Source organism: Dipodomys spectabilis, unplaced genomic scaffold (assembly GCF_019054845.1).
Source record: "Dipodomys spectabilis isolate Male_0828 unplaced genomic scaffold, ASM1905484v1 ptg000158l, whole genome shotgun sequence".
Taxonomy (NCBI): domain Eukaryota; kingdom Metazoa; phylum Chordata; class Mammalia; order Rodentia; family Heteromyidae; genus Dipodomys; species Dipodomys spectabilis.
In genome coordinates this window covers 706,499-720,026 of record NW_024870835.1, presented here as the reverse complement: position 1 = coordinate 720,026, position 13,528 = coordinate 706,499, and the positions used below count along the sequence as shown (strand labels likewise).

At 47.0% G+C, this 13,528-nt stretch overlaps 1 protein-coding gene across 1 annotated transcript in view; it reads right to left on the bottom strand.

The window, feature by feature from the left end:
* Positions 1 to 13,528, bottom strand: part of Elavl2 (ELAV like RNA binding protein 2) — a 164,699-nt gene that overhangs the window by 130,706 nt on the left and 20,465 nt on the right. The gene's annotated exons all lie outside the window — the stretch shown is intronic.

Here is a 13,528-nt window from a genome sequence, read left to right as displayed (position 1 = left end):
TATCATGTAAGCTATAAAAAAGCATCTTTTACATACATAAAAGCCTTGGTGCAAATGCAGTCTTCTATGTTTGCTGTTTCTGTTTAGAAAACTTACATCACTTAAGATGCAAAAAAGTAATAATAATCAATGACTGCTGTACACCAGCTGATATCGTGAACCAAATAAATACTCTTCCCAAATTAGAATTATATGTGACAGCAGATTTAGCAGTAAACTACGGTATATGGGGCTCTGTGAGTCACCAGAATCCAAATCAGTAAAAACATCGATCAACATCACTAAAATGAAACCATCCAAAACCAAGTGAGCATGAACATTCCAAGCATTTATATCCCTCAGAGTTGGGTGTGGCTTCACCAGTACATAAAGCCTGCAAACAGTTCTATGGTCAGCAAAACAGACATAAAAGTAGGAAAGCATCTACCCAGGGTGCGCTAAATAACCTGTATAACTCCATGTTAAATGAAAATGTAATCTCCTTGTCCAAATATTAAGAATTTCGAGATGGATAGGATGAAGAAGAAGTGTACTATGACACAAGTCACAAATCCATAAACTAACCATCCAAGATAAACTTAAAAAAAAAAAAAAGATTGAAATGGGTTTGTTTAGTATGACTTGTGGACTAGAATGACCGACCAGCAGTGCATCTACGCAAGATAAGAGAAAGTAGAGGAGACTGTTATGGGCACATTTTCCACAGGGTGGCACACCACTCAGGCCGCTATCACTCAACCCATCCAACCCCCAGAAAAATAACCTAACAAGGGTAAGTACCACAGATCTCCTGCCTTTCCCACTTCCTGATAAACACAGATGACTAAAAGAATCTGAGAACATGGCAGATTTTATCAAGATTTCAAATGAGAGCAAAAGAAATGATACTACAAAGCAGATGAGCAATCTAACAGATAAATAAATGGTACATCTTAAGAATATCCAGTCTTTTGGGGTTGAGAGGAGAAATAAGGATAATTTGACACTGTACTGCTTTTGTGACATAGTAATGCTTGAAAAGATTCAAATTTTGTTGTTGTTGGAGGTATTTTTTTTCCAACTGAAGAAAAGGGTTGATCCCAGGACAGAAGTCAGTATTCTAGATTCTTCGGTCTTAGAGAGAACTTGAGACTTGCTTCTTTCTTGAAGGGAAGGGGGAAAGCATTTCTATCAATTACACTCATGTTAACACGGAAAGCACCAACAGCTGAAGGTGGTCACAGGATCCAGCCAAGAATATCTATGTACAGAAAAACTAATGCAGGTTAAATAGGAGAAAAATACAGTTATAAAATTCAATGCACAGCCTACAAAATTAAGAAAATTCAGGGAAGGAATGATGTTGGAAGGGGGAGAATGATAAAAGGAATAACATTGATCAAGATGCATTACATTCATAAACTGCATGCCAACTCCTTGATGCTATTTAAATAATAATAAGATGGGTTTGATTAATGAGACAGTAGATATGCCAACTATGTTACTCTTCCTCAAACTATTAGGTAGGAACTGGCTCTTAGCTACAATTGCAGAAAAACAGAGTGGACTATCTCTCTGCTGAAGAATGTTAACCACAACCAATCAAACCCAAAACCCAAAAAGCATTCTTCCAACAACACATCAAGGTACTAGAAAAGCTCAATAAGTTTCCAAAGTGAAAAGGAGTGTCAGTAGACACTGACCAGCACTGGGTTCAACACAAGATGCATATTCTAAACCTAAAATTTCGTTGAACAGGGGAGTGTGGGCACCTAACATCACAGAAGACATTGAAGAGGAAACACCAAAAATAAGAGAGTAGGTAAGGGCTTTTAAGGTCTTATAAGGCCTAAGGTTCGCTCTTCAAAATAGAAAAATAGCTCAAAACCCTAAGGTGGCAGCACAAAGTTATCTAAATAGGCAACAAGGGTCTAGCTTTCATAAGAGCACCAAAAATTGCTCTCAAGAAGGAAAAGACAAAAATGGAATCACAGAAAATTGCAAGTAATATGTTTTCCTGTAATCCTATTTTTTCTGCCCGTCCCAACAACTATTATTTTCCAGATGTTTTCTTCCTCACCTTTACCGCTCTATTTCCAAGAGAACTTCCCCTAATCTATCCTCCACTGCAACTTGAGCAGTGTTCAAATTAACCATCCTACAACCCTCCTACAAAGAACCATCTGAAGACAAATGCAGGAACATTCAGGTCCATCTAGCAAAAACAACCATCATTTCTATGCCCAGAGGACCAGAAGAGAAAGGACATCAGGAGAGCTCTGCCACCAACCTCACTAAAATGGAGACTCCAGGTCAGCTTCAACAAGAGAGCAGCACCTAGCAAAAATGTGAAACTCAACACTACTTTGAGGAAACGACTTTGGAGAGAAGTGTCTTCAAGGGCAAGAAATAGAAAGTCAAGTCAATGTGTCTAGGGGGGGAGGGTGTTCCCCTCACTTTATCGGGAGGGGAAAATGCCCCTCATTGGTATTCCAGTTAACAGATGTATTTGCCTTAAGTTTTTAAAACTGTAGTATATCTTTTATAAAGACAGAATTATGAAGAATAGCAAGAAAATTAAGTTTTAGAAAGCTCTTTTGTCCTTGCCAGGAGGTATTACATCTTGGCACCACTAAGTGATATTCAGAGAGAGAGAGAGAGAGAGAGAGAGAGAAACAGGGGGAAAAGGAGGCTGGAAACCCCAGGGAACATTTCCTCTTTTCCCCACATTTCTGGGAAACGTGAAGACGGGAGATGAAGAAATTTCTCGTAGGAGAAAGATGGTCTCTAAACATGCACGCGTCTTAAGTGACCATCTGGACGGCTACAACTCCAAAGTCACGGCTCACACCTCGAGACACGGTGTGTGCGAGCCGGATCCTCAAGGATCCCAAGGAGGTTTGGTTGTATTTCGTGGAAAGACTGCCGGTCACGGTCACAGACCCGTGGAGGAAGCACCTGCCGGTAAACCGAGGATGGTTAGTGGGGCCTGGCTCCTCCAAATCTCCCCAGTGTAAGCACACAGGTCTCCAACTAGGCCCTTTCTGGCCACGCTGGAAAGGCAAACGCGGCGGCGGCGGCGACCGGGAGCACTAGGCAGGGCGAGCGAACTCGCTCCAATGCCACAAGCGCCCGCCTCGCCCGCCCCGCGCCAGGGAGCTTTGGCGCTTCCCGCGCAGCGCACCACGATCGCGCGCCAGACCTGGGGATGCCACCCCGGAGCGGAGCCGCGCCGAGCTGCCACCTCGCGCGGCACTGCCCGACCTCACCTCACACGCGCCCGGCGGATCCTCACCACCACCGTCGGTCGGTCGCTCCGGCGGGGAGCGTCCAACGCCTCCCGCCACCTCCGCCCCACACCGCGTGCTGGCCGCCGCCAAGTCTCCGGACGCCCCCCACCCTCCCCACCCCCCGCTCCCGAGGACCGCGCTCAAGGAGGCGCCATGGAGACTTGGGCGCGCACACACCACACATACCCGGAAAGATGAAGAAAAAAAAAAAACCACCTGGGCGTGTTGGGCAGAACCCCAGCCCGCACACGCGTGCCGCCGCCAGGCGGGGGTGGGTGGCCGGTGCTTCCCGGGGAACCCGGCCCTTCTCCCCGCGAGCCCCCTCCCCCACGCGCCCTCCAGTACACTCACCTGCGTCTCCGCGCCGTTGCCTCAGAGCGCTACACGCGGCCGGCAGCGGCGGCACCGAGGATGAGGACGTCCACGCCCGTGCACGCTTCCTCCCCCCCCCCGCCCCGCGCCTCCCGCGCCCCCCCTCCTCACACACACACACACACGCACCCCGGCCAAGACCCCGGCCCGCCGGAGGGGCGGTGCCACCTCCCCGGGTGCCCAATGCCCTCCACTCCCGTGCCGAGAGGCCGCCGGGCTCCAGGAACTTCTTCCCCACCACCACTCACCCCCTCTCCACCAGCGTTCCCGCCGGACGCCCGGAGCAGCAAAGCCCAGGCCGGACCCCACCACCGGGCGCTGCTGCCGCTACGTTTGACGGAGCGCAAAGCCCGGCACCTCGGGGTCCAAGGGGGCTCCAGGCCGGGCGCGCGGCCGTGCCGCCCCCCCACCCCACCCCACGCCCCCCTGCACTTGCCTGCTACGACTCCCCGAGCTGCTGCAGCTACTACGGCTCGTGCTGCCCGCAGCCGGCACAGCCGCGGAGGAGGCGCTCCGGGCGGGCGGGCGGGCGGGCTTCGAGAAGCAGCAGCAGCGGTGGCGGTAGCGGTGGTAGCGGTGGTGGAGGAGGAGGCGGGAAGGTGAACTGGAACCTGGCGGAACCCCGCCCCACCCACGCCGCGCCGCGCCGCGCCTTGCCTCTCGCCTGTGCGGCCGCCGCCGCCGCCGCCGCCACCACCACCACTACCACAACCGCCCTCCTCACCCGGCCGGCTGGCTGCCTCAGTGCCGCCCGGCGCCCGCGGTCCCGCCGTTTGTAGTGGGGCGGGGAGGAGGGGCTTGGCTGGAAGAGCGCCAGGAGGCGGGGCCCACAGCGAGTTCGTGGCGCCCGCCGCCGCCGCCGCCGCCGCCGCTGCGCTGCTACCGCGGCTGCTACCGCTGCTGCTGCCCGGCCGCCACCGGTGCCCCCCCCAACACACACACACACACCCCGCCGGAGACTCGGGCCTCTCGGGCCTGGTGATTTGCCACCAGACTCCGAGACCAGGTTCCCTTCCCTTCCGTGGACCTCACCGTGAGAGTCACGCGCCCAGGGGCGGCAGATGCCAGGTGCAAGTTTGCAATCTCCGCGTCCTCCCCCCCGCCCCTCCCCGCACTAACCGGGGAGTCGAGTGGCTTTGAGCTGGGGTCCCTCGGATACGTGTACGTGCCTATTAACTATCTGTGGCTATGTGTGTGTGTGCATATATTAGAGTTCAGCGCCCCCTCCCCCACCAAAGATTCCCCCACGGGAAACTAAAGGCTCCGCGCCCACGATCTCCTCCGGTCCTCTCTAGACAGCATCTGATGTTTAAAGAAGCCCTGAGAGTACCTGTACGGGGTGCTATACTCTGCCTCAAACGTAAAGTAAGGAGAAATCCCGCCTGCTGCACTCCACCGTGCCAGCGCCTGTCCTCAGCCGCCTCCTTCCAGTGCCTCCCCCCCCCCACCCCAGCAAGCACACGAGTCCCACTGGCCAGCTCTTCACCGAGGGGGCGTCCCGACACTGCCCCGCCTGGCCCCGCCCCCCCCTGCCTGGCTCAATTCCCTCTCCCCAGAAAAACCTGTGCCTGGCCTTAACACAGACCCACAACAGGGAGTCAAAACCCACCGCGAGCCACGCGGCCAGAGCACGTTTTTTACACCTGCTCGGTTGCTTAATGATGGGAGCACCTGTCATACTGAGAGTCTCTCCCGGGCCCCCCCCACCACCACCACCGCAAAGGCTCCCGTGTTAACCCTTCCCCTTAAAAGACTTTAAAAAAATAATACCACCTGTCATACCTACCTGACACTGCAAGAGGTAAAAGAAAAGAACTGAGCAGTGGGCGAGTGAGACACCGCAAGAACGTGACCGAGGTTACAGCTTCAAGGGCATGATGCGGGTTTGATGCAGCAAGGTCCGCTAAGGGCGCCCAGCGCTCCCCGCCCCCACGCGACGGGCGGGGGTGGGGAAGGCCTCCTCCCAGCCAGGGCGCCCGTGAGGAGGGGGACACATTTACCCTCTGGAGCCAAGTCAAATCAGACAGGGTGAAGTAGGACGTTCAACTACAGTTGAAATTGGCCATCCCTCAATTTGGGGGGTGGCGGGGGAAGAGGTTGGGGGTGGAGGGGGCAGGGAGAGACCCAGGCTGGGAACACCGGAAATAGCTAAATGGTTCTAAATCACCATGTCTGTGTCATCCGAAATTCAAACTTACAATTAAATGACCTTACCTGACTTTGTCCTTATTTGGGAGAAAACCCCCCGCTCAAAGTTGCCTGTGCCTCTTTGACCTCCCCAAACAGTTAATTACAAGATTCCCACCCTAGGCACACACAGGAGTGCGAAGAATACCAAGTTCCAAATGTTAGGCGAAAATGGGCCTACCGATTTTGCTAAGCCAGACCTAAAACTCTACACTTTCTGAAGCTGTCTTCTTGAAGTTAAGAGAGCACTATCGCTCACTCGCTCTCAACAGATTTTCCAAGTCTAACAAACCACTACTGCTTACAATCTTGTATTTTCCTGGACAAATCCATAAAGCAAGTGTTCAGGCACTGGGATAAAAGAGGAAGTGGGGGGCTGGGCACAGGTGGCTCAGGCCTGTAATCCTGGCTACTCAGGAAATTGACATCTACATCTACGGATCATGGTTCAAAGTCAGCCCTGACAGAAAAGTCGGTTAAGACACTTAACTCCAATTAATCACTCCCCCCCCCAAAAAAAAAGCTGTTAGGGGAGCTATGGATCCCTGTGGCTTAATTAAGTAATAGAACCCTAGACTTGAGCACCAAAGCTCAGGGGCAGTGTCCAGGCCCTGAGTTCAAGTCCCAGGACAGGCACAAGTTTTAAAAAAGAGAGAGAGAGAAAGGTAAGGAGAAGCCATAAAGGCCCGCTATTACAGATTCAGAGTATGATAGCAACAACTAAGGTAAATAGTCTTTAATTAACCTCATAAAAGATGACTTTGAAACACAACATTTCTCCTTTTTGCCGGATTATTTGCTCAAATTCTGACAAATCTTTCAGATGTCCCATTTCAGAAGCCATTTTACAAGGAAGTCTTAAGGGTTCCAAATAGATTTTCCACCTTCCTAGTCTCCAAAACAAAAACAACCTTTTCCTGACCTTCAGGAACTGAGTCTCAATCAGGAAAATCATTTGTTCGGTTACTCTTGCCAACTCTGTACATTTTTTAACCCTGTTTCATTTTTAAGCCTACATTTTATAGGTTGCAGAGAGTAGTGTAGGCCTAGGAAATAAAATATATTCCTCTCCCACCCCCACCATCCTGAGGATAGATATAAATAGAGGTGTGGAGAAGGGCTGAAGGTTTAGAATCTTAACCAACTGGAAGGTTTTGAACGTGGGTGGGGGAGGGGAGCGCACTTCCGTGCATTTCGGGGAAGGAAGAGGCATCTAGCCCAGCCCAGAACTGTTCGTGGTAACTACTAACTGGTATTTCAACAAACACAATAAAGCCAGACCTGCAGCTAGCAATTACCAAAGAGAAAACCACCCAGCCTCCACGTCAGAAAACTGACGTGGTTAGCAAAAGCGAAGAGAGATACTTGAACCTGGACAACGCAGCATGTATCCGACCTCCAGGTTGCCACCGTTTCCTATAGCTCGCCTATTTCTTTCCAGACGTGAAATTAGATGGCTACGGAGCAACGTGCTGGGCATAAATTAAGCCACAATGGCCACGCGAGGTGATGTCCGCCGTGATGGGTGGGCACTGCCAACCGTGCCAATCCCGAGCCCCCAACCGTGCTTGGCAGAGGCCGGGGAAGGCTTGGGTTTGGAACCCCGAGGGCGGGTGGAGTGCAGAACAGTGAGGAATTCACCACCTACCTTTTCCCCATTCCCCTGCCTCTCAGGCACCACACGGCTGCCCTCACGCACACACTCACCCCCCACCTTCGTGCCCATCATGTAAACTTCTCTCAGGAAAAGCTAGCAAGCCACCTCATTCTATCACCACCTCCTCCCCGCCCCGTCCTCCCCAGCCCGGGAAACATCCCCCCCCCCCGACAGACAGACAGACAGACACACACACACACACACACACACACACCTTCCCCACGTCTACCCCGGATTCGCTCAGTCTCAGTAGAAAAGCCAGGTGCTTTCTCCTAAACCCGAGCGGAATCACGAAAGTTAAAAGGCGGCGCGTGCCCGCTCTGCCCGGCTGCTGGTCCCCAACCATCTTCCTCCGGGCGTCAATTTTAACAATAGCTCTTGGAGGACGGGGAGCAGCGGTGGAGGAGAAGGGGAACGCAGCCGAGTTCGCTCCCGCACGGCTACCGAGGGGGTTCCCCCTGCGTCTCTCCCAAAGACCGACTCCGCCGCGTAGGACCAAGGACAGAGCTTGGCATCCACTTCCCGGAGCCCAGCACAGCAGCCACTCCACACAGACACAGCTCAAAGCATCGTATTGACGCTTTGCCGAACAAAGGGAATCTCATATCCGGTACAGGCTTAAGCATTCGGCCCCAAATGGGCGATCCTCTTTTAAGGCTAAATGACGATCATTGGCTTCCCGGTGAATTCGAGGCCGCAGTACCTAGCGAGGCAGAGTTCTGACAGCTGCGAACCGCCCCGGCCCCGGCCCCGGCCCCCGTCCTCGGGCGGCGTGTTACTTTTTCTCAGTCAACTACAACTCGCTGCCTGGTGCGGCATCTAAATTCCATCTGGCAATCCCATCTCCCCAGCACACGTTATCTGGTTAATGCAATTAAGCCGGGAACGGGTTTTTTTTTGTTTTGTTTTGTTTTGTTTTTTCCAGGTCTAATCTGCACATTTCAGCCTTCTGATTCCCCTTAACGATCCTAAAGCCTCTCGAATCCTCCGGCTCCTTGGCGAAAGTAGAGGCATGCGCCCCTACCCACCCAAAATACACACACACACACACACACACACACACACACACACACACACACACAAGTTATCCTTCTCTTCCCACGAAATGAACTTCCAACCTCCATCCCCAAACCTCCCATTGTACTCCAGGCTCTACCCTAGCTACATTGACCACTCTTAAGTTTCTGCCGCTGACATTTTCGAATATTAAGTACGGTAAGCATGCGTCCATCTGCCTTTTCTAAGTCTAGCTCTCTAGAATTTAAAAAAAAAAAAAAAGAGCAGTAGCTTTGAAACGAGGCAAACATGTGCAATTAACTTCACATTCTGCATTCTGCTCACTTACAGGTTTTCTGGGTTTGCCAGCGCATCGCTGCAACTAATGATTAAAGAAACCAAACCGAAACTTACCTTTCTCCCTTAAGGTTTTTGTGTGTGTGTGTTTTAAAAGTAACGGTGCAGGTCTCCCAATAAGGATGAGCAAGAAGCTGCTGGATAGTTCTCTTAAGACAGCACGAAAAACCTAAACTGTGCTCGGCTTAAAAGAAACAAATAAAAAAAAAAAAAGAAAGAAAAGAAAAGAAAAAAAAAAAGAAGAAATGCTGTCGACCCCCCCAAAAGTCCAATGCTAAAATAAACGATGAAAAGCAAGATATAAATATGAAAAAGGGGAAGGAAAACTTAAAAAAAAAAGAGTTTAAAAAGACGGAGAGACTACCCTCCTATTGCCGTGCAACTAAACAAAAAGAGGCAAGAAAAAACAAACCAAGGAACAAAGAAAAGAGACGAAAGAACGTTTTTGGCTTGGGGGTTTTCTTTTGTTTTGTTTTTGGGTTTTTTTGTTTTTTGGGTTTTTTTTTTTTTTGGTTTTTGCAAAAAGACGATGTCTTTCTCCTTGTTGCTTTTTAGTAGGTCGCTACAGGAGTAAGCTGCTGCATCGCTAAGTGAGAACAGAAATAAGGGGGGGAGGACGTCTTGAAAAGGAGGTGGACTGGACCACAGATTTATAGCACCGTATCACCAACCCCTTCTCTGCCTCCGCACTGTCGTGCGTACAGCAGCTCAGCCAGGCTCCTATCCCGGGCAGCACGCGCGGAAGTATACGCCGAATCGGACCACAACGTAACTTGCTCATCGTCCCAGGTTTCTGATTGGTCCAAGAGCTTCCATAGGAACCGCCCAGACAATGCTCCGTAAGCCTATTGGCTAACAGTCTATGTCACTCTCGAGAGCTCAATGGAGTCCCGTTTCAAGGTAAGTTGTCCGGGGAGGTGCACACTTAACACTGGCGGCGAAGGGAAATGCAAGCAGCAAAAGGAGATGGGAAGAGAGCAACGTGGGAGGGTTGGAACTGTACTATCAGAGTTTTTGCGATGTGGCCACGAGCTCCTTTCCTCCTTAAGTCTTTCTGCTCCCGTTTCCTTTCCTTTGCCACCACTGCTGCATCTTGGGCATGTCTCTGTATAACATTTAACTCTCGGTCCGGTATGTATGAGTCACTGAGAGCTCCCTCTCTTTGATCTGAGTGAAAAGGATGAATGTACATCCATTACTTGCCCGCATGCCTTTTGCGATTTGTTGTCCAGTATTCTATATAAGATATTAAGCAATTGTATGTCTTGCTCTATTTTAATATGTATATATTACAGATTCCTTAATTTTTAAAAAAGCTTCCTTTTTAGGATTAAAATGAAGGCAGGCTCTTAAATAAAGCTTGTACCGTTTGAATTAGCTTCTACTTCATGTCAGAATGGAAAGCAGTAGGATAAACATCCTGTCCATGAAAACAGGTACTGAGTAGAGATGAAGTCCTTCACTTAGAGGTGTATAATGACTCAAAAAGAGCAGCTGTATATAAAATTAGAACAAGCCACTCCTCTGAGTTTGCTGGTGGTACAGTTCTTGGACCACACGTGTAATGCTGACAATAAGAATGGTTGAACCATTTTACCAGAGCTCTTTCTCTGAGGATTAAGAAAGTTTAACCGGAAGACCAACTTCTGTCAACTCTGTACTGTATAGATGATTACTTTTATTACAAACCCATATTAACATGCAGGAGGATAACATGCATTGCTCATTATTTTTTTTCCTCTTGATGAAATTAAAGTCCTTGGACTCATATTGAAGGCTAAGTAGCAACAATATTCACTTGACCTAAGTTTACTTCTATCCAGAATTTCTTCTTTCTTTCAGATAGTGTTAACTTCCTAGACAGTATTTATATTTCTTATACAAGAATTGTAATATATATTCTCTAGAGGCGCATGCCTTTCGGGAAATAATTCCTTTACCTGTTTACTTACTGCTAATCTATGTCTGTGAGAATGCTGGGGATAGAAGGCATGGGTAAGAATTAAAGATTGCAGGGAAGTGGGGTGACTGAAGAAGGGAAAAGGAAAAGTAGTCTGAGAGCAAAATAATTTGGAAGCTTAGAGTAAAGCAAATCCAAGTTCCTTAGAATGTCCTTGAGTGTTGATAAATGATTAATGACAAAGAATTAAGGATGTTTATCTCCTCTGTAGCCTGAATAACAAAGTAGAAGTTCTCTTATTTTGCATGAAAATAACAGAAGACTGAAAAAGAAGGCCTGAATCTGTATGTTATCTTATAATTAGCATTTATAATTATTCCCTATCCCCTCCCCCACCTTTTTTGTATAACAATAGCCCTGGAGGGGTCTTAATTTCAACTTAACACGATTCTTGAGACCTGGGTAAAACTCCAAACTAGAAGGGGGGAAGGGGGAACAATTTGAAGCAATAGTTAACTGGAAAAAGAGATAAAAGACTGTCTGCAATAAAAGTATGAATAACAGAAGATTGGGGGTTTTTTTGTCATCATTCTCCTTCTCTTTCAATTTGTCCCCTTAACTCACATTTCAGTCCGAAGAAATGACTCTTAAATAAATACAAGTTGGGTAATACTGCTTGATTTAATCAGACATATCTATAAAATGATTGGTCTGTTTTCCTTATCATGCTCTTTTTGGTATTGCATTAGTTTTGTGTGTTTGCATAATCTTAGCACTTTGAAGAAATCTCAACAATTATAATCTATATTAGTCCCTTCTAACTGGTGGAAATAATACACTGTTATACTGTTTAAAAGCATTATATATCCACCAGAAAGATTTCTGTGTTACAATAATCCAGTTTCCAAAACATGATACAGTATAGAAAGCTAGGAATGTATGGTGGAAAGAAAACCTAGCATGTTTGTTACACAAAGACATTATATGAAACATGTAAATGTGTGTGTTGCAATACAAAATTCTCACTTATACTCTTCAGTTTGAGAAGATGAGCAAATATTTTTTAAATTATTGAGTCTTCTTCAACATGTCTTTTCTTTGTTGGTTAAATCCAGAAATTAGATTATTTAAGAAACAAAAAATTCTAAAATACTTTATTTTTTAAATTAAAAAGATGGATAAATCTAAAAACTTTTAGATGGCTAGATGTACCATAAGCAACCTATATTTTCTAACTTTTACAAATAAATCTGGATGGAGCCACTTTAAGACAAATAGTATGTAAATGTAGATTTCACTTTGAAATCCATGTGTCATGGTTGGAAACTTTAGTTCTTGCCATCAGTGGGACTGTGTGAAAGCATTCATACTAGGTTGAGCAAAAATGTAACCACTTCTTCTTTTGTCATAGGTAAAATAATTGTTCACTTACACTAGAAAAGCATTTAAAAGATATTCAGTTTCAGATTAAATTTTGGTAGCTCTGATATCTTCGAAATCCTCAACATTATTTTGAATTCCAGCTCAAAAGACAAAGATTGTGGGCACCACAGAAATCTTAGAAGAAAAGTTTTATGTGGATAAAAGTTGCAAAAACAATAGTTCTCAAAGCTGAAAAAGTAATGAATTAAATTAATTTATGTTAAAAATAATTTTCAAAAACCAACACCTCACATGATTAGGAACAGCCATGGACAATGTCGTTTCAAGGTAACTAACCCCCTTACACTCCACCTCCTGAGGGAGGAGGAGAAGGTCCCCTTAGCATTTGATAATAAAGTGCTCTGGAAACTACTGGTTACTTGTCACTTTTTAAGTTAGCAAAGAAATTAGTTTAGAGATGTAAATGAGTCTGCAATGTTTGAGAATAAAATTTCAAAGAACATACCCTTTCAGATTAATTTTTTAAAAAATTCTGTTAGTTTGGTGAACAGTTTGGCAGTATTGTATTACTAAGATTGGAAATGCCATAGTTTGAAACCTGCATAAAAAAATAGAGGTGTTAGATAACCCTATTACTACTCTTTTCCTTATGCTTCTGAAAGTAGTATGTCAACCCTCTTTCCATGATAAAAAGAAAAAAAAGGAAAAAGAAAACTAGCTAGAGAGTTTCAATAACAACTTGAGTTTAGAACGTAGATTTTATATTAGATCGTAACTGTCCATCAAGACAGGGAAGATGAAGGAATTAGCACCATGGACAGAGACTAACACACCGGAATAAAGAGGTTTGCAAAGCCTCTGCCCTTGCTTGGGAAGTACAAGAACTGCACTTCTTGGAAATCTTTCATTTCAAAGACTCTGAAGAACACTTTCTTAGTCTATAGAAGTACATTTATTGTGACTAGCGCTTACTTTTGTTAGCACTTGGCCAGCAAATGAAACCATTTGAGGATTGAGAGTCCCCAATTCACAAGGCACCTTCCACAGCCCTTTCTCTTTTACATAGACTTGACTTTTTGGAGAAGCATTCCTTTCATCCAGGTGTCTATGCAGAATGAATGCAAATCCAGGCAGTCTTGGAAAGTCTGGTGAGCCTACCCATATGATTTTATCCTTGAAATTCCCAGTGAGACAAGCAAGAAGCCTGGTTACCTTTACACCCCTCCCCCAATTTCCCTCTATTCCTTTCACACACCCCTGACAAAGAGGTAAAAGTCCTACGTTTCCCCCTCACATCCCTCCCCCCCCCCCGCCCCCCCCCCCCCCCCCCCCGCAAGTGATTAACTTCCAAGACTATTTTTCAAAGTGTCTTTTATGTTGTAAACATTTCCATAAAGACAGTGCCTG